Source organism: Hyperoodon ampullatus, assembly GCF_949752795.1.
Source record: "Hyperoodon ampullatus genome assembly, chromosome: 1".
Classification (NCBI taxonomy): domain Eukaryota; kingdom Metazoa; phylum Chordata; class Mammalia; order Artiodactyla; family Ziphiidae; genus Hyperoodon; species Hyperoodon ampullatus.
This window is the reverse complement of record NC_136914.1, coordinates 197,038,286-197,058,932: the sequence shown is the minus strand read 5'-3', so window position 1 is coordinate 197,058,932 and position 20,647 is coordinate 197,038,286. Positions and strand designations below refer to the sequence as shown.

Sequence of the window (20,647 nt, the reverse complement as noted above, 5' to 3'; positions counted from 1 at the left end):
AGGTTCTCCCCAAAAAGCAAGGGTCTGAGCCCCACATGGGGCACCTCAGCCCTAGGGTCCTGCACAAGGAAGTCGAGCCCCCAGAACGTTTGGCTTTGAAGGCCAATGGGGCTTACTTTTGGGAGACCCAGAGAGCTATGGAAATGGAGACTCCACTCTTAAAGGGCTCACACAAAATCTCACATGCCCCGGGACCCAGGGCAGAAGCAGTCATTTGAAAGGAACCTGGCTCAGACCCACCTGATGATCTTGGAGAGTCTCCCAGAGAGGCAGGAGGCAACTGGAGCTCACCCTGGGGGCACAGGCACTGGCAGCAGACATTTTTTGGAGCTCGTTCTGCTGTGTGGACACAGGTGCTAGCAAGCTCCATTTTGGAATCCTCCTTCTACCTTATTAGTCTTGGGACCTAGCCCCAGCCTCGCTCACCAGCCAGTAAGCACCAGTACTGGGATGCCTCGGGCCAAGCAACTAGCCAGGCCGGGACACAGCCCCACCCACAGCAAGCAGGCTGCCTTAAGATCCCCTGAGCCCAGAGCCATCCCCGGACACAGCCCTGTTCAGCAGAGGGCCCAGAACCTAGCCTCACACACCAGTGTGCAGGTACCAGCTCCAGGACACCCTGGGCCCTGGCCCCACCCACCAGCAGGCAGACACCAGCCCCAGGACAACCGCAGCCTTGCATCCTGCCATGGTAGGACCCAGCCCACCACCAGCAGGTAGGCACCAACCCCAGGACCCACTGGGCCCCAGCTCTGCCCACCAGCAGATCAACACCAGCTCTGAGGCAAGTTGAGCCACTCAGCCAGCCACACTGAGATGGGGCCTCACTTACCAGCAGGCCAACACAAACTCCAGTACATCACAGATCCTGCAGCCAGCTGTGCCAGGAACTGGCCCCACCCACCAGCAGTCCAACACCTGCTCTTGGACCCCTGGGCTCTGGAGCCAGAGACTCTAGGACCTGGCTCTGCCCACCAGTGGGCCAGCACCAGCCCTGGGACTCCCTGAGATCCAGCCCCACCCACCAGCAGGCTGACACCAGCTTCAGGACCCCCAGGGCCCTGTAGCCAGAGACCTTGAGACATGGGTCCACCCACCAGTGGGCCAACATTATCCCTGGGGTCCCCTGGGCTCTAGCCCCACCCACCATCAGGTCAACACCAGCTCTGAGATACCTTGGATTACTCAGCCAGCTGCCCCAGGTTCAGCCCCACTCACCAGCAGGCCAGCACCAGCTTTAGGACATCCCAGAACCCACAGCTAGCCATGTCAAGAACAAGCTCCACCCACCACCAGGCCTACACTAGATCAGGGAACCCTGACGCCACAACCACCACCCCAGAACCTGGCTCTGTCCACCAGTGAGCCAGTGCTAGCCTTGAGACCCCTGGGGTTCTTCAGGCAGCTGCCCCGTGACCCAACCCCACCAACCAGCAGCTAGCAGCCCCCACACAAGGCAGGATCTGGCAACCAACCAGACTGGGGGCCAGCCACACTACCAGACAATCCACAGCAGTCAGCCTGCCGCAACAGAAGGACTCAGGCCACATAGGGGCATCCCTAGAGCATATAGCTTTGGTGACCAGAGGGGAGTGTGCTGCTGGGACTCATAGGACATCTGCTACAAAAGGTCACTTCTCTAAGGTTGGGAAATATAACCAACCTGCCAGAAACATAGAAATAAAAACAGCAACTTAGGCAAAATGAGGTGACAGAGGAACAGGTTCCAAAGGAAGAAACAAGATAAAATCCCAGAAGAAAAACTAAGTGAAGTGGAGATAGGCAATCTATCCAATAAAGAATTCAAGGTAATGATTATGAAGATCAAAGAACTCAGGAGAAGAATGGATGAACAGAGTGAGAAGTTAGAAGTTTTTAACAAAGAGAAAATAAAAATAAGAACCAAACATAGATGAAGAATACAATAACTGAAACGAAAAATACGCTACAAGGAATCAACAACAGACTAAATGATATAGAGGAATGGATCAGCGAACCAGAAGACAGAGTAGAGGAAATCACTGATGCTGAACAGAAAAAGGAATAAAAAGAAATGAGGAAAGTTTAAGAGGCCTCTAAGATTATATCAAGCATAATCAGCTGACTTTTCAGCAGAAACTCTGCAGGCCAGAAAAGAGTGGCACAATATATTGAAAGTAATGAAAGGGAAAAACCTACAACCAAGAATACTCTACTCAGCAAGGCTTTCACTCAGATTTAATGGAGAGATCAAAAGTTTCATAGACAAGCAAAAACTAAAAGAGTTCAGCACCACCAAACCAGTTTTACAAGAAATGTTAAAGGGACTTCTCTAAGACAAAAGAAAAAGCCACAACTAAAAACATGAAAATTACAAAAGGAAAAAGCTCATCAGTGAAAGCAAATATACAGTAAAGGTAGTAAGTCAACCACATACAAAGCTAGTAGAAAAGTTAAAAGACAAAAGTGGTAAAATCATCTATATCTGCACTAAGCAGTTAAGGGATACACAAAACAGAACTATGTAAAATATGTTGTCAAAAATAGTAATCATGCTCAACATTGTTAATCATCAGAGAAATGCAAATCAAAACCACAACAAGATACTACCTCACACCTGTTAGAATGGCTATCATCAAAAAGAACACAACTGGGCTTCCCTGGTGGCACAGTGGTTGAGAGTCCGCCTGCTGATGCAGGGGACACGGGTTCGTGCCCCGGTCCGGGAAGATCCCACATGCTGCAGAGTGGCTAGGCCCGTGAGCCATGGCCGCTGAGCCTGCACGTCCGGAGCCTGTGCTCCGCAACGGGAGAGGCCGCAACAGTGAGAGGCCTGTGTACTGCAAAAAAAAAAAAAAAAAAAAAAAAAAAAAAGAACACAACTAACAAATGGTGGTGAGAATGTGGAGAAAAGGAACCCTTGTACAGTGTTGTTGGGAATATAAGTTGGTGCAACCACTACAGAACAGTATGAAGGTTCCTCAAAAAACTAAAAATAGAACTACCATATGATCCAGCAATTCCACTCCTGTGTATATATCCAAAGAAAACAAAATCACAAATTCAAGAAAAAGATACATGCACTCCCATTGGTCACAGCAGCATTATTTACAACAGCCAAGATATGGAAGCAACCTAAGTGTCCATCAACAGATGAATGGATAAAGAACATGTGGTATATATATACAATGGAATACTACTCAGCCATAAAAAAGAATGAAATTTTGCCATTTGTAACAACATAGATGGGTATTATGCTTAGTGAAATAAGTCAGACAGAGAAAGACAAATACTGTATGTTATCATTTATATGTGGAATCTAAAAAATAAAACAAATGCATGAATGTAACAAAACAGAAACAGACTAACAGACATAGAGAAAAAACTAGTGGTTACCAGTGGGGAGAGGGAAGGGGGAGGAGCAAGATAGGGGCAGGGCATTAAGAGATACAAACTACTACGTATAAAATAAATAAGCTACAAGGATATATTATACAGCATAGGGAATATAGCCCATATTTTATAATAACTTTATTTATTTTATTTTTTATTTTTTTTTTATTTTTTGTGGTACGCGGGCCCCTCACTGTTGTGGCCTCTCCCGTTGCGGAGCACAGGCTCCAGACGCACAGGCTCAGCGGCCATGGCTCACGGGCCTAGCTGCTCCGTGGCATGTGGGATCTTCCCGGACCAGGGCACAAACCCGTGTCCCCTGCATCGGCAGGCGGACTCTCAACCACTGCGCCATCAGGGAAGCCCTATAATAACTTTAAATAGAGTATAATCTATAAAAATTTTGAATCACTGTGCTATATACTCAAAAGTAATATAATATTGTAAATCAACTCTACCTCAAATTTTAAAAATCCAATCACTTCTCACAACTTCTACTGCTACCACCTAGGACTAGACACAATCATTTCTCACTGGTATTACTGCAGTAGTCTCCCAACTGATCTCTCTCTTCTACCCTTGCCCCCTTTCAGTCTATTCTCCACATAGTAGCCACAGGGAGCCTATCAAAACGTAAATTGAATCCAGTCACTACTCTGCTCAAAACCCACAGCGGTTTCCCATTTCACTATAAGGAAAGCCAAAGGTTAACAATGGCCTGCAAGACCCTAGACAGTCTGTTCAGTTCAAATCCACCTCTCAGCTCTCACCTCCTGCATTTTTTTCCCTTTTTTTTGGCCACACTACTTGTGGGATCTTATTTCCTGACCAGGAATCGAACCCACATCCCCTGCATTTGAAGCACGGAGCCTTAACCACTGGACCGCCAGGGAAGTCCCTCAGCTCTCACCTCCTTGTCACCTCTCTTCAAGTCAGCCACACTGGCTTCTTTGCTCTTCCTTAAACACTTAATTTCTCTGCAGGACTTTGTATTTGCTGGCCTCTCCACCTGGAACATTCTTCCCAGAGAGAGCCACATGCTGGACTTCTTTACCTCTTTAAGGTCTTTCTTCCCAATCACCTTCTATTTTACCACCCTATGTAAAATTGTAACCTCCCAATACTTCTCAACCCCCTTTCCTGCTTTGATTTTTTCTTAGTACTTATCACTAACATACCATACATCTTACTTTTTTTTTTTTTGCGCTAATTATCTGTCTGCCCTCACCCCACCCCTCCACCCAGAACATAAACCCTGTGAAGTTAAGGATTTTGTTTTGCTTTCCACTGTATCCTCAGTGCCTAGAACAGTGCTTGACAGATACTCTTTGCTCAATAAATATTTGTTAATGAATGAGTCCATCTCCCTTCCATTGGCTCTTTTTTTTTTTTTTTTTTTTTTTTTTTGGCTGCACCATGTAGCTTGCAGGATCTTAAGTTTCCTGACCAGGGATTGAACCTGGGTCTGGCAGTGAAAGCACGGAGTCCTAAACCACTGAACTGCCAGGGAATCCTCCCTGTTGGCTCTTATCCTTCAAACATCATCAAGTCCACTCTAGTCTGCAACAGTCTTCCCTTGATCCAACTCATCCCTCACGTCAGCTCTCTCTTTGCCTCCACCACCTCACTTCTTGAGTTATCTAATAAGCTCAATGTTCCTACTTTCATAACTTCTGCTGTTTAACCTCTTAATATTCTACTAAGTCTGTTTTCACCAAAGATATCTATAGGCTCCAAATTCTCAAACCCAATCACCACATCTCTTCCACTGTAAAATGCACCATTAGAGTTTTAAGGGGTTTTGCTGGAGGGATTAAGGGTCTGTGGGTAGGAAATATTATAAAGTGCATCCCAATTCCCAAAAACATTACACTGTGGGGCAGGGGTAGAGGGCAGGGGTGGGAGGTGCTAGAAGAATAGAAAATACGATACCTCTTCTCATTCTCCTTCTTGTCTAATCTGCAGTTTGGGTACTTCTTCTAGAAACTCTGGTCTCAAAACACACTCTCCCTTGGCTACTGGGTTCACACTCTCCTTGGCTTTCTCTTACCTTTTTAGGTTTTCTTTCTGAATCTCTCTTCTTAAGGCATTTCTTTTCCCATCCCTTTATTGTTGGTGTTTCCTTGGGTTCCATTCTTCATCTCTTCTGTTTTCATTCCCTATACTTTCTTTTCTTTCTTTTTTTTTTTAGTATAATTGTTGTTTTATTTTTTATTTTTTAACATCTTTATTGGAGTATAATTGCTTTACAATGTTGTGTTAGTTTCTGCTGTATAACAATCATCCCCTATACTTTCCAGGGTGACTCATACTTTAAATGCTCATATTTTCAACTATTGACTCCACGCTCCAACTCTAACTCCCATTATCTCTTGATTTTGGCCAGACCTCTCCAAGCTCTATATCACATTTCCAGCAACCAACAGAATATCTCTGCCTTGATATCTTATAAACATCTCATATTTAGCGTGTGCCAGGATAAACTTATTATCTCCCTCCTCCCCTGCCAAATCCACTCTCCCTCCCTCATTCCCAGTCTTATTCATAAATATTAATCCAATCATCTAAAGCTAAACTTGAGAATAAATCTTAACATCTCCTTCTCCTTCCCTCCCAACAAACCACCTAGACCTCTATCTCAAATTCTACCTCATAAATATTGTTTAAATCCACCTTTTCTCATCCATCCCTCTCCCCCACCCACCCACCCACCATCAATGCCTTAGTGCAGGTCCCCATCAACTCTCACCTACTGTACTATTGCAAAGGCCCAATACTAGTCTCTTCCCATTGCTCACCAACTTCTTGGTTCATTCCTGCCCGAGTGATCTCACAGAGCCAAGTCTTATGACCACTAAGTATGATGACCGCATAAGTGAAAATACTTTGCCACACTCTCCCACATTCTTGTGAAAATCTATATCTGTATCCTAAAAGAAATGATATTTTTTCCTCAAATGAAACGTCAGTGCATTAGCATTAAGAAATGACCCTAACGGCCAGCATCACCTCTTCTGAGATAAGGCAGCATGACCAGGGGCAAGCAAGCAGAGGCCTCAGCTGGCCCACCTAACACTCATTAACTTGGGATCCACAAAAGCACACTGTGGGAGAAGAGAAGCATGGCGTGACGGGAGGGGCACAGGGAACTCTTCGGGAAGTCCCGGGTTTGTTGTTTTGTCTTGCTTTGTTTTGCTTGTTTGTGTGTTTATTTTTGCCTCTGTGAACTGATAACCTCACTCTACCATGAGTATAAAGAGACTTAGAACTGATCTCCAACAAAAGACATTACTTGGGCAAGGTGCTAAGCAGTGGAGCAGGAGCTCATTCCGCAGTTTAATGAAGGTTTGCTCTCGGTGGGAAAGGGGCAAAGGCAAGAAAATGGGCCCAGAGAAGGGTCCTTCCTGAATGCCTTTATGCCTCTGGGCAAAAATACTGACAGAATCCTGAGAGCCCTAGCCTCTCTATCCTCTGAAACATGACTCTATGGCAACAGGACTGTTGCCTTCTTTCCTGGATCTGAGTGAGCGTTTTGGGTAGAGGACTGAGATGTCTTCCCACACATAGAAGGGGATATTGCATTTGGTGATTGCATTATTCTAGGATCCAAACGGAATCTAGGGGAGCCAAGGGTAGACCATGAATTCTCCATCTCTAACACTGAACTGGGATGAATCTCCCCTAGTGCTTCCTTAAATTCTTTTTAGAATAAGATGAAAAACACATAACATTCATTTGTGCACCCCTACAGAAGGTATCTCTTTTCTTTCAAGGATAAGGCCTTAGATTAAATACATTTTGCAATAAGTAGAAAGAATGGTAGAGGAAAAGCTTGCTTCCAAAATAGATATGATGCAGGAAAGAGAGGGAAATCTTACTTTATTTATTTTTTGGTTATATACAAGAGGATGTTGGTCTCAGAAGAGAACAGATTAGGATAAAAGATTTCATGGAAACCAAAAATACTGTAGCTGAATGAAAGTTTATACTAGAAATAATTAAGGAAAACTGAATCAGTGATGTAGAGAATATTAGGAAAATATTGTCAGAATACAAAGGAAAATAAAGAAAGGAAAGGAAAGAAGGAAGGAAGAAAGGAGAGAGAGAGGGAAAGAAAGAGAGAGAGAGAGAGAGAGGGAGGGAGGGAGGGAAGAAAGGGAGATATAAATGGATGGAGTAAGTTCAGAGATAAGATATCCAAATAATAGGTCCCTGAAGAAGAAAAGCAAACAGACAGAGTAGGAGCACTGATTAAAGTTATGAAAAAAGAAATCTTTCTTGCCCCTAAAGAAGTCCTGAATTTGGAAATCAAAAGGGTTTACCATATTCTAAGCAAAATCAATGAAAGGAAGTCTATACTCAGTTGTGTCACTGTGAAAATGTCAGGAATAGAGAACAGAAAAATGTTCAGGCTGAAAAAGTGTCCTCAAAGTACTTCACAGCACCAAACTTCTCAAGACAATGGGGGAATATTTCCAATTACTTAAGGGGGATAAGCTATCAGTATTTAGACAAGTTGTCACTCTCTTACCACATTGATGCCCTTTCTAAAAAATTACTTTCATATGCACCAGATCATTTTGACAGGAACAAAAATTAAGAACTCAAAAATGGGGAAAGTCATAGTGAGAAAAGAACTATATTAAAGTTAATTAAATTCATGCTAATGGGTACAGGGTTTCCTCTTGTGGTGATAAAATGTTCTAAAATTGATTGTAGTGATGGCTGCACGATTCTGTGACTATGTTTAAAAACAATGAATTGTAAACTTTAAGCAGGTTAATTATATGGTATGTGAATTATATCTCGAAATAATAGTAAGATCAACAACTATGGGTTCAAATCTCAACCTCAGCACTTACCAATTGAGAGACTTTAGGTAGGTCACTTAACTACTCATTCCTTGGTTTCTCATTTGTAAGACAGGGACAGTATCAACTTCAAACAGTTGTTTGAGAACTGAGTTAACATCTGTAAGTTGACTGGAACAACACGTGGCTCAATACACACTACAGACCTGTAGATTAACTAACTAAACCATCACCACTTCCATGTATTAAACACTTACTCTGTTAGTTTCCTACAGCTGCCATAACAAATTACCACAAACCCATTGGCTTAAAACAATACACATTGGGCCTCCCTGGTGGCGCAGTGGTTGAGAGTCCGCCTGCCGATGCAGGGGATACGGGTTCGTGCCCCGGTCTGGGAGGATCCCATATGCCGCGGAGCGGCTGGGCCCGTGAGCCATGGCTGCTGAGCCTGCGCATCCGGAGCCTGTGCTCCGCAACGGGAGAGGCCACAACAGTGAGAGGCCCGCGTACCACAAAAAAAAAAAAAAAAAAACAATACACATTTACTCTTACAGTTCTGAAGTTCCAAAGTCTGAAATCAATTTCACTGGACTGAAATCAAGGTGTGGGCAGGGCTACTCTTCCTTTTCCATCTGCTTGATGGCATTCCATGCATTCCGCATTCCGCATTCCTTGGCTTGTGGACCTCTCCTCCATATTCAAAGCCAGTAGCACAGCATCTTGCTACAGTGGTTGCATTGCCTTCTTCTGTGTCAGGTCTCCCTCCTTCTCCCTCTTGTAAGACCATCTGTGATTATCCAGGATCTCCCCAGTTTAAATTTCTTAATTTAATCACATCTGCAAAGACTCTTTCCGTATAAGGTAACATTCATAAATTCTGGGGATTCAGAGCTGTAATCTTTGCAGCCTACCACTGTTACTATATCAACCAAGAAAGAAGAAAAAGAAAATAAATCTATGAAAAAGCCCTAATGGTTATTTGTAAGTACACCAAAATAAAGCAATAAAAAAGAAGACATTAAGCAAAAGATGGTATCACGAACATTTCACACAGCTTAAATTAGAAAATATGAGTACTGCACTATTACTTTCTATTTACCAACCTTTGTTCACTGGAAAATTTTCGAGTCCTCCCTACCCTGCCTTTTCAGTTCAGTGCCTAAAAAGTTATTTTGCTGATGACACACTGCTTCAGGTGTCTTTTGTGCATATGTCTGAGGCTTTATCTACTTGAGCAATACTGTTTCAATTTTATAGTTCAGAGATTCTGACCCTCGCCTCCTATATCCTGCCAACCAGACCCACCTCCTGGCTCTGGTCTCCTGGGGCCTGCCATGATTATTTGGGAGGGAAAGACTTGGTAATTTTCACTCACACCATACTACAATACTTCCTAAAGTTATGTAGCCATACAAGGCTCAGCTGCCTAAGATGCTGAGAACTTTATCTCATCTTCTTTCATCTTCCTCAAGACTTTATTGACTTACTCCTTCTCTGCATCTACTTTACTTCCTTTTATAGTCCCAACTCTCTATCACTGCCCCCCACCCTTTTCTAATAAGCCACAATAAAAAGTTATTGACAGCTCATTCTTTTTCCTGGAATGAAAATTCTCATAGGTAACAATAAAAGTATACAAAAGTAAATGCAGATGTACTATAATTTCACATAGGAGAATATTATGGTTGAGGAGGGATTACCATATAATTGAAATGACTGGATAGATTTACAAATATCCAATTTTGTATCTTAAAAACAGAATATATCTTATTCACAAGTGTTCACATTTATAAAAATTCACTACATGCTTAGGTACAAAGAAACCTCAGAAATATTAAAGCCATATTCTCTAATCATTGTGAAATAAAATGAAAAATTAATAAAAATTAATGCGTTAAACAAAAATGACAATTACTTGGAACTTTCAAAAAATTATCCTGGGTTAAAGAGACAATAAATGTAATATCAAACTTTTTTGAAAATATAACACCACAGATAAAAATGTATTGGATCTATTCATAGCTGTAAGTCTCTGTATAAAAACACTAAGGTTTTGGAAAAACTGTTGCAAATATAGTAGAAAAACCTGAATATCTTTATTTTATCAAGAACTCACATAAATTAATTTAAAACATAAAATCCAATAAGTAATAAACAGGCAACGGATGTAAACAGTATACAAAAGAAGAAGCACATTATGTGAAAAATGTCAAATTCACCAGTAATTAAACAAACTAAAACAACATAAAAGTGGACACGATTATTTAAAGAAAAAAACAAAACAAAACACCTAAGTTGTCAGGGATGCAGCAAAACAGGAACTCCCTGTGGGAGCATGAAGGGTCCATCCTTTGGTAAAGCAACTTGTTAATAGTAATCAAGAACTTTAAAAAACATTTACAAATTTTAATCCAGTAATTCTACTTCTGGGATTCTATCCTCAGCATGCAACCCTACATATGGAAAAACTTCACTCACAGAGATGTTTATTGGAAATGGGAACAACCTAAATGTTCAATAACAGGGACACTGTTAAAAAAAAACTATGTGACTATAAAAATTATGCTAACAAAGACTATGCTATAAGGTGGAAAATACTTGTGCTTCACTGCTACACTAAAAGTCAGGCTTTAAAACTGTATGTATAGCCTAACAATCACAATGTCACCTCGTAATTTTTCAAGGTTGTAGTCAAGTAAGTGCTAAAAAAGAGAAACAACCCAGGCATAGAAAAAGGAACTACAAGGAAATACACCAAAATATTGTCATGAGCGATTGTTTTTCTTTCTCCTCTAATCCATATTTCATGTCTTCTTTAGCGACTATATGCCATATTACTTACATCTTCATGGACAGAAAGAAATTGTCCACATCCTCCTTATGGATCAGAAGGAAACATCTTTTTACGTAGGGCATGTACTGCCATTGATCCTGGGTCTCTAAATTCATTTTGATACTCTAGCACAAAAACTGTGGGATGGATGTATGTTAGGCAAACTCCCTCTTGCCTTCTCTACTCCAACGACTTCTTTTTTCCTTATGATTCCCTCAATTTTCCAAACCTAAAGAAATCCCATCAGTCCTCTCTGCATTCACTATCCTCCTTTGCGTCTGGGATCATTCTCACCTCACTTCTGCAGTGCAGACAGTGCCCCCTGGCACGCTGCTCCCAGTCTCAGAGTCCTGAATCCTTGCTAGCCCCAGCTCTAGGGCACTCTAAACACCCAGCAAAGGGTTCTGGGGCAACCAAATGTTCTGTTCCAGTACTTCTCAGGTTGGAGGCAGGGAATGAAGGCAGCATAAGGAATCTTGGAGCCATAGAGAAAAGGCGGGAGATGTTTAGGAAATCCAACACAGGGCCTTTATGTGCAATTACAGATTGTATGTGATAAAGATTCAGATTTGTTTCTTGTATGGCAAAATTCTAGGACATATGTTTACTGAAAGAACAAAGGAATGCATGAATTAGGTTTCCCATCATCCTGCAATGACATAACTGATCAGTGACTCAAAGTGGTAGCTTCAGAGGAGGGGGCGGGGGGGGAGCACTGGGGAAGGGAGGGCTTGGTTGTTTGGTACCAAAATAAGCCCTGACACTATGGCATGCAATGACACTATGACATGGCTAGTCGAAGTGTGGCCTATGTAGGGGCAGCATTACTATAACCTGGGAGCTTGTTAGAAATGCACAGTCTCAGACCCCACTCCAGAGTTGTGGGATCAGAATCTGCATTTTAACAAGATCCCCAATGATGCACGTGCATATCGAAGTTTAAGAAATACTGCCTCAGAACACACACACACATTCACCAAGACAAAGGCAGTGCCTCTGCTCATCTGCACTTCCATCAAACCTTCAAGAGGTTTGATGATTCTTTACCACAAGGGCTGCCCTCAACTTTGGCCTCCCTCCAAACTTTTTCAGGGAATGGAGCTCACAAGGAACAGACCCTATGGGATGTGCCCCAGTCCTCACCTTCACTCTGCATAGGCAGGTGGAATATTAAACATTAATGCCCTTCGGCACAACCACTGGTTATGGAGTGCAGAAGCAACCATAAAGACAACACAAGGGAGAAAATACTCTTAAAATATGGTTTAGCCAAGTAAAAGCAAGGCCAATCACCGCCATTTGTAAAAACTGTTTACCACATGTGCCCAATGACCATGCAAGACAATCATGATTAAAGAAATCATTTAGGGGCTTCCCTGGTGGCACAGTGGTTGAGAGTCCGCCTGCCGATGCAGGGGGCATGGGCTCGTGCCCCGGTTCGGAAAGATCCCACATGCCGCGAAGCGGCTGGGCCTGTGAGCCATGGCCCCTGAGCCTGCGCGTCCGGAGCCTGTGCTCCGCAACGGGAGAGGCCACAACAGTGAGAGGCCCGCGTACTGCCGAAAAAAAAAAGAAATCATTTAATATGCACCTGTTGACTTTGTAAAGGTTTATTAGATTACAGGACTGGTAATCCCAAACTCATAATCAAGGCTAAACTTTGGACTTCTGCCTGCAAATCTCCAGGATGAACATGTAAATAGGTTCCCTACTTGGAACCTGGAAAAAAGTGAAAAAAGCTTTTTATTCTTAAATCTAGGCTGCAGTTTTGGTAAAAGAGAGAGAAAGGTCTTTAAGCACTGCTGGGATTTGGAAGGGCTTATTGTGGGCACCAGACTCTACTCATCTTTCTAGGTCCAACTGAAGCGTTCCATCCTTTGAGAAGTTTTCCCCAAAATCATCAATCCCTGTTCTGTTTCTCATGGGATTTTCCTTAAACTTCTATTATGGCTCTTAGGGAGGTAGGAGAACTTATCTATTAGGAACCCATGCTTTGCAGCCTAACTAGATTGGTCTAAATTCCCCCCTTTGCCTATTACTATCTGGATGACGTTGGCCAAGTAACTTCCCTCCACAGCTGTAAGATGCAGAAATCTCTATCATAGGTTTTTTTGGGAAGATGACATGAGACAATGCCAGATGTATGTATAAAAATTACAGTGCCTTGCACATAATAAAAAACCAATGTTAGCTATGATTATTAGCACTTCACAGAGTCTGGCTTCAATTAGAGTTGGTTGTATATATGTCTGCCTCCTCACTAGACTGTGAGCAAACTGTTTATATCCCACACATCTGGCATATGGACTTACAAATGGAAGACACAATAATATTTGTCAAACGGGTTTGAAGGTATGCCAAGAAAAGGAAAGGGAGGGTGCTGGAAACAAATTTAATGTACTTTATGATTTTATCCAGGGCCAACCTCTGTGGTGTTTGTTTTTCTTCCATTACCAGAGTATGTTGTCTCAGACTATGAGGTTGGTCGCTATAAAATGGGGCTGGTGGGACACTATTTCTGGAACCAGATGATCTGTTCAAAGATAGTGAAGTTGTGCTATGAGGCATCTGAAATCTCCAGTTTGGTTCTCAGCTGAAAGGGGACTGTGGGCTGAAGTTCAGCCAGAGCTGGACGGGCCAAACGGGGTGCCCTAGCATAGGGTCACATCAGCTCTGAAGGTCACCCACCTAGAAGAGATGCATTTTGTTTTTCAGTATATTCACTTAGAGGAGTGTCTTTACATATTGCACAAAAGAGCTGTTTGTACCAGCAGGACTCCACTGCAAACTCAAAGGTCCCCTTTTAAACCAGCCTACTGACGCTTGGATGAATATCAACTAAGATAATATTACTTAGCTTACTAAATATTTATTGAGTGCCCATTATGTGTTAAACACTGTGCTAGACACTGCAGATCCAAAGGTAAATAAAGAAATTATAGTCAGGGGAAGGTTGGGAAGCGATGCAGAAGGCAGGAGTGTGGACAAGTATGACAAGTGCCACCTTAGGTGTAAGTGGTGAGGTATTGCAGAAACATCCAATATAAGGCTACTATAAGGCTCAAAGGGCTGGAGAAGGCTTAAAGGAGGGACTAACAATCAAGATGAGGCTTGAAGGAGTGATTGCAACAGCTAACATTTATTAAGCACATATTATATACATCAGGCCCTGTTCTGAGAACCCTGCATGAATCCCTCATTTAGTCCTTACAACAACCTTGTGAGGTAGATAACATTATTCTCTTCCTTTTACAGATGAGGACACTGAGGCTCACAGGAAAGGGTGGAGCTGGGATTCAAACTCGAGCAGCTTGGTTCCAGACTAAAGGAGGACGAGAGGGCCAAATCAGCCTTCAAGGCAGAGGCAAGTGTCTTGAAACAATCTGGAAGGGAGGAAAGAAGTTCCCCAAGTCCCTTGAGGAACTGAAAGTGTCTGGGGGTGGGGACAGAAGTTCAGAGATGACTCAGCTCGATCTGCAGGTTAGAAGGGAAACCAGAGGCAGGGGATTTCTAGTCTGCTTTGGACTTCTGAAAACTAGCTGTGTGATTCCTGCCATCTAACCCCTCCTGGCTTCAGTCTCTCCCTTTTGTAAAAGGCAATAATAACAATACCTGGGCCCTACCACAGAGAATGGCCACGGGCACCAAATGGGAAAAATGCATGTAAACTTGATAGCAAAGAACAAATTCCTTCCCAGACTTGAGATTTCACCAGTATCATTTCCCCTGTAGCTTCAAAGATTTGCAAACCCAAATCAACAACGTCGGAACAGTAACAAGAGACTCTGAAGTGGAGCAACAGGGTAGGGAAATAGACCCTCGGACCCTGCGTCCGTCACCTGCATTCAAATTCACCACTTACTGTGTGATCCCAAGGTAAGCTACTCTCTCACTACCTCAACTCCATCATCTGGGGAATGGGGATGATCATGATAGCACTCACCTTATAAGTTGCTGTGAGGAATAAGTAACACGTGTAATACGCTTAGAACAGCTCCCAGCACAGAGTAAAGACGAAAACTTTAACAGCTATCATTACTGTCATTACTAAGAACTCTGTTGACTACTCATCCCATTCCTCCACGTTCTATGTGATAAAAACAGGTGGGGATATTAGAGACCAGAGCTGATGAAGGTTTGCAACCCTACACAACCACAATGCTGCAGACATTCTTCCTGGCTCCCACGGGCTGGCAAGCAGCTGGCTCTCTGTCCTGGCAGAAAATGCCCAAAAGAGGTAAAAGACAGAGACCACACACCATCTGCACAAACCAGGCTGCTCTCGCAGTTTTTAGACAAAATCTAAATATAGTCCATCCGATAAGCCTTGCTTTTTTAAGATAAAACTGTTCTTCGTACCTATACCCCTTCCCTCCCTCCCCACACCCATGCACACTCCCCCACACCTCCCAAGAAAAGTTTAGTCTTTTGCAAGACATACTCTCGGGTCCTGTTGTGACAGGCTCTTGCCACATTAACTTCTCTGTCTAATTCCAGGCAGAGAAGCCTTTGCTAATTTCACAACAGGAAAGCACACAGGAAATTCGAGAACAAGGCAAATCTACACACAGAGCCCAGCATCTTCAAGCAAACTCACTGAGGTACTGACCCGAAGCAAGACGACTCTGGACTGTAAATGAGGCAGCTGCCTCCTAAACTGCGAGGGGACGGAAGAAGCCTTTTGCCTCTAAAAAAACCAGATCTGAATACCAATTGCTAATGAATATTCATGAGCTGCTCCAGCTTGCTCAGGAGCCACCCTTGACTCTAACCCCGGAGCTTGGCTTCCTAAAATGTTTCCCAAAGTTTTTTCTCTGCCTCCTCTCAGAAGGAGAGGGTGGGAAAGTGTATTTAGGGCTTTTTTGCCTCTTGCTCTTTCAAGTACTTGCTTTTGGTCCGGGCTTTTGGTTTTCTTTTTTCCTTTTTTTTTTTTTTTTTTTTTGTTTGTTTGTTCTTAAGGATTCAGATCAAATCAATTTTGCTCTTACCCCTTCTATCTTCCATAATTGGCAGCTTTTGTTTTCTTCCTCTTTGCTCTTTATTTTTCAGCCTCTGCTTGCTGTGGTCGGTCTCAGTGAGAGAGGTACTCAAGGAACAGAGATATAACAGACCCTCGGGCTCGTGGGAGGGGCTAAATTAGCCTGCCCCGTTTCGGAAGGAACCTCAAACCCTATGTCTTTTTCATTGAAAGGACAGACTGGCCGAGAAGTCCAACAGCTCATTCCCCTAAAGTTTCCCCGGGTTGCATTTTTTTGTATCTTGAAACAATGTATGTTCAGATATCTCTCTTCAGCTCTTTCCCTCTCCCTTTGTTACAGAAATCCATTTTTCCCCTTGAAAAGTATATCTTGGCTGCAAGCCAAAAAAAAAAGCTATTTACTTTTTGCAATTTTGAAGCAAGATAACAAGAAACTTGTTACCTTTATTCTGCTCTGCAGTAGTTATTTCCACTATTTTATCTTCCAGGTCACTTATCCGTTCTTCTGCCTCAGTTATTCTGCTATTGATCCCTTCTAGAGTATTTTTAATCTCATTTATTGCGTTGTTCATCATTGCTTGTTTTATCTTTAGTTCTTCTAGGTCCTTGTTAAATGTTTCTTGCATTTTCTCTATTCTATTTCCAAGATTTGGGATCATCTTTACTATCATTATTCTAAATTCTTTTTCAGGTAGACTGCCTATTTCCTCTTCATTTGTTAGGTCTGGTGGGTTTTTATCTTGCTCCTTCATCTGCTGTGTGTTTTTCTGTCTTCTCATTTTGCTTCTCTTACTGTGTTTGAGGTCTCCTTTTTGCAGGCTGCAGGTTCGTAGTTCCCGTTGTTTTTGGTGTCTGTCCCCAGTGGCTAAGGTTGGTTCAGTGGGTTGTGTAGGCTTCCTGGTGGAGGGGACTAGTGCCTGTGTTCTGGTGGATGAGGCTGGATCTTGTCTTTCTGGCGGGCAGCTCCACGTCTGGTGGTGTGTTTTGGGGTGTCGTGGCCTTATTATGATTGTAGGCAGCCTCTCTGCTAATAGATGGGGTTGTGTTCCTGTCTTGCTAGTTGTTTGGCATAGGGTGTCCAGCACTGTAGCTTGCTGGTCATTGAGTGAAGCTGGGTCTTGGCATTGAGGTGGAGATCTCTGGGAGATTTTCGCCGTTTGATATTACGTGGAGCTGGGAGGTCTCTTGTGGACCAGTGTCCTGAAGTTGGCTCTCCCACCTCGGAGGCACAGCACTGACTCCTGGCTGGAGCACCAAGAGCCTTTCATCCACACGGTTGCAACCTTGCCCGCCGACCATGCTCACCCAGTGCACCCGCAGAGTCTGGCGCCGGGTAGGGGGCAGGCTTCAGGGACCCTTCCTCGCTCCCGGCCTCTCTCCCGCGGCGTCCTCTCCGGGGCTGCTGCCGCTCCCTCTTCCTCTGGGCTCCTGTTGCTCAGCGGGCGCCTGCCACTACCCGCCGCTGGCACCCAGCCCCAGCCGGCCGAGCCCGCGGAATTGGAAACCAGCAACAATGTAGATCTTTTAGGATGTGTTTGATCTTAAAGGACTACCTGCTAGTGTTGGAGGGTCTCCTGCAGAGGTGGGGGGTGGCTGTGGCTCACCGTGGGGACAAGGACACTGGCCAAGAAACTTGTTACCTTGATACCCACCAGAAAAACTGTGGGACCCAAGAACCGTTCTTCCAGCCCCATAAATCCGATCACTTCTGGTCCCCTGATGAGCAATCCCTTTTAGAGGCTCATTACACCAGAAGAGCAACGGGTCACCCTAGCGAAAGACGCTGTGGCAAGAGAAAGCGTGGTATCGGTCAGAAGGCAGGGTGGGACGGCAGGGGAGGCTGCTCGCTGGGAACAGCTGTCTAGCTATACTGATGCAAGTTGTCTACCTTTTCCAAACCTTGACCTCCTACCTCTGAAGTCTTATGAGTAAGAATTGCCACACCCAGGCTTTGCCAACATGACCCAAATGCAGATGAGAAACTGACCAAAACATTTTAAAACTGTGTATATGGGCTTCCCTGGTGGCGCAGTGGTTGAGAATCTGCCTGCTGGTGCAGGGGACACGGGTTCGAGCCCTGGTCTGGGAAGATCCCACATGCTGCAGAGCAACTGGGCCCGTGGGCCACAACTACTGAGCCTGTGCTCCGCAACAAGAGAGGCCGCGATGGTGAGAGGCCCACGCAACACGATGAAGAGTGGCCCCCACTTGCCACAACTAGAGAAAGCCCTCGCACAGAAACGAAGACCCAACACAGCAAAAATAAATAAAAGTAAATTAATAAACTCCTACCCCCAACATCTGCTTTAAAAAAAAAGAAAAAAAAAACTGTGTATATTAAGTTATTTTGAAATCAGGACAACAGCCAACCCTCAGAGAGGAAGGTAAGTTCCCAAGTTCCAAGGCTGCCTGTCTGGGCAGCTTCCCCTTCCACAAGGCTGTCACAAACCTTAGCATTTTAGATTTGAAAGAGACCTCAGACATCTAGTCTAAGCAAGGATAGAGGCATGGAGATGTTAAGCTACAAGTTCATGTTCACATTGAGAGCAGGGAGCTGGTTGCTACCACGCTCTCCAGCACTTAATATAGTTTCTCCCACGGTGTAGGCTCTCAGTAAATTTTTGATAAATGGTTGAGTTAATAAACAGCAGCAAAGCAGAACATAAATCTGATTTCACTGATTGCTAGTTCATGCACTTTCTACACTGTTTCTTCAGCATGAGAGGTGGTATCTAAAGCCAATTGTACCATAAGACATTTTTCTTCCAAATATACCATAAGCCATTAAATTTGTAACCAATAAAGATTGTTTTTGACTCCATATATAACATATATTCTCCATTATACTTTTAATCATACTTCAATAAAGGCAGGGGCTTTTTTTAGTTTAGGTGTCTCTGTTATCTGCACAGTGCTCAGCAGCATAGCATGTACTCAATAAATGTTGGTGCTGGACTGCCCTGGTGGTCCAGTGGTTAAGACTCTGTGCTTCCACTGCAGGGGGCACGGATTCGATCCCTGGTCAGGGAACTAAGATCCCACAAGCCACATGGTGCGCCCCCCAAAAATAAATAAATAAAAATTTTGGTGCTTTAATAAATCTGGGTCTGTACACTACTCTTTCTTCACCTTACTAAAGGTTTCAGATTTAGAGCATCTGCCATTTATAATAAAAACTAATTATACTAAATGAAAATCCAGTGGATGCCTTCTCCAGAGCCAGTTTAGACTCCATTTCTAATAATATTGGTTTGATATTTGTCCTATTGTGGTAAAAAAAAATTTTACTCCTTTTTTATTTAATTAATTTTTATTGGAGTATAGTTGCTTTACCATATGTGTTTACAATATGTATTTTGTGTTAGTTTCTACTGTACAGCAAAGTGAATCAGCTATACATGTACATATATCCCCTCTTTTTTGGATTTCCTTCCCATTTAGGTCACCACAGAGCAGTGAGTAGAGGTCCCTGAGCTATATAGTACATTCTCATTAGTTATCTATTTTATACATAGTATCAATAGTGTATCTATGTCAGGACTTCCCAGGGGTAGAAGGTAATAATTTAGTGAAGACCTGGGGGAAATGAGCTGTGTGGTTATTTATGTCCTTTTGATATTATTTAAATGGTTCTTACTCATGGTTGGTTTCAAGGCTAAAAGGAGACTGTAAAAGGATGGGGTTTTATCACTGATAGGGATGTCAGAGGCATGATAAATCATACTTCAAGAAACATGTTAAATGTTGTATGGCAATTAACAAATCTAATCTCAGGAATTCATAGATTTTTTTTCCACCAGGAACACACCCAAACCCTATCTCCTTACACCTGCTATAAACTAAGATACTAAGTCAGTACTCTTTGGTATTTGGTGTATGAATACTCAACAAACAAAATTTGCCAGCACCTTTTGAAAATCATATCAAATTTTCTTGACACTGTTTGACATTGTACTTTGACAATCTATCAGCACCACATGCACATCTTATCAAAAAAATTGTTTAGATGAACTCAATCATGTTTGTAGTTCTCTACCATCAGTAATAACCTCTGCCCCCACTCCACCTGCCTGCTTACAGGTATTTAGGGATGATAAAAACTCCTGTGAGGGATAGGAAATAGGGCATGGGGTGGATATAAAAGTACTCTGAGAGTATTTAGAATGCACACTGGTTCAGAAAATGCCCCTTCCCTTCTTTTAGGAGAGGAGTAGGAAAGGCACTGTCTCTCAGAGCAGAGCCATGATTCTCAACCCTACCTGCACATTATATATATACGTAATCACTGCAGGTGCTTTAAAAATGCTAATGCCCATCCCCACCCTCAGAAATTGGAATTTGGTCTGGGGTTCAGGTAAGGATTTCTCATAAAAGAGCTCAGGTGATTTTAATGTGCTGCCAGGGTTTTAGAGTTAAGGAGATCTAGGTTTGAATCTTCACTGTGTAAAATTAGACAAGTTAGTGAGCCTCTTTGAACCTCAGTTTATCTGTGAAATAAAGATTTTAAAAAAAAATCTACTTCATAGAGTCATTGTAGGGAAAAGGGGGAAATAAATGTGTAAGAAATCCCAACAGAGACCCTAGCACATAGTTGGCACTCAACAAGTTTGAGTTCCTTTCCTCTTCACTTATATGCTAGGTATATGGTTC

The 20,647-nt window shown here is 43.1% G+C and overlaps 1 long non-coding RNA gene across 1 annotated transcript; it reads left to right on the top strand.

Moving 5' to 3' along the window:
- Nucleotides 1–15,526: 15,526 nt before the first annotated feature.
- Nucleotides 15,527–16,311, top strand: LOC307063362. Its single transcript, XR_013811242.1, has 2 exons — nt 15,527–15,620; nt 16,069–16,311. It is a non-coding gene; the product is annotated as an uncharacterized lncRNA (long non-coding RNA).
- The last annotated feature ends 4,336 nt before the right edge of the window (nt 16,312–20,647 follow it).